Source organism: Octopus bimaculoides, chromosome 14 (genome assembly GCF_001194135.2).
Source record: "Octopus bimaculoides isolate UCB-OBI-ISO-001 chromosome 14, ASM119413v2, whole genome shotgun sequence".
Taxonomy (NCBI): domain Eukaryota; kingdom Metazoa; phylum Mollusca; class Cephalopoda; order Octopoda; family Octopodidae; genus Octopus; species Octopus bimaculoides.
The window spans coordinates 49,787,174-49,787,889 of NC_068994.1; positions in this window are offsets into that span (position 1 = coordinate 49,787,174).

Here is a 716-nt window from a genome sequence, read left to right on the forward strand (position 1 = left end):
TTTCTTCTGCTTAGACACTGGCAATGAACCTTAATATATTTCCATGGCTGCAAAAACTAAAATAAATGACATTATTGTTGTACGTCACATGTCTAGCATAAGTGTAGAACTGCCATTTAACAAAAGGAACAATGATGATGATGATGATGATGATGATGACGATGACGATGGTGGTGGTGATACTTCAGAAAAAAAATGGGAAAGTGCTTCGAAATATTTTAATTGCTTCTGAGCCTTTAGCGCCAACTCGAGGATATTTTGTCGTTCCTGTTTTGACCAACCGCTAGCTGACAAAGCCGTAAACAAACCAACACCGGCTGTCAAGACCCTTGCACACACACACACACACATATATACATGAGGAGATTCTTTTAGTTTCCTTCTACCAAATCCACTCTGAGGGACATGGTCGGCTCGGGGATATAGTAACAGAGATTTCCCCCAGGTGCTGTACAGTGGGACTGAACCCACGACCACATGGTTGCGAAGCAAGGTTCTTAACCACAACATCCACGCCTGCGCCTATGTACATACAATACACATAAACACACACACACACGTGTGTTTGTGTGCGTGTATGTGTGTGTGTGTGTGTGTATAAATTTATACACACACACATATCTCTCTCTCTCTCTCTCTCTCTCTCTCTCTCTATATATATATATATATATATATATATATATAGATAGATAGAGAGAGAGAGAGAGAGAGAGAGA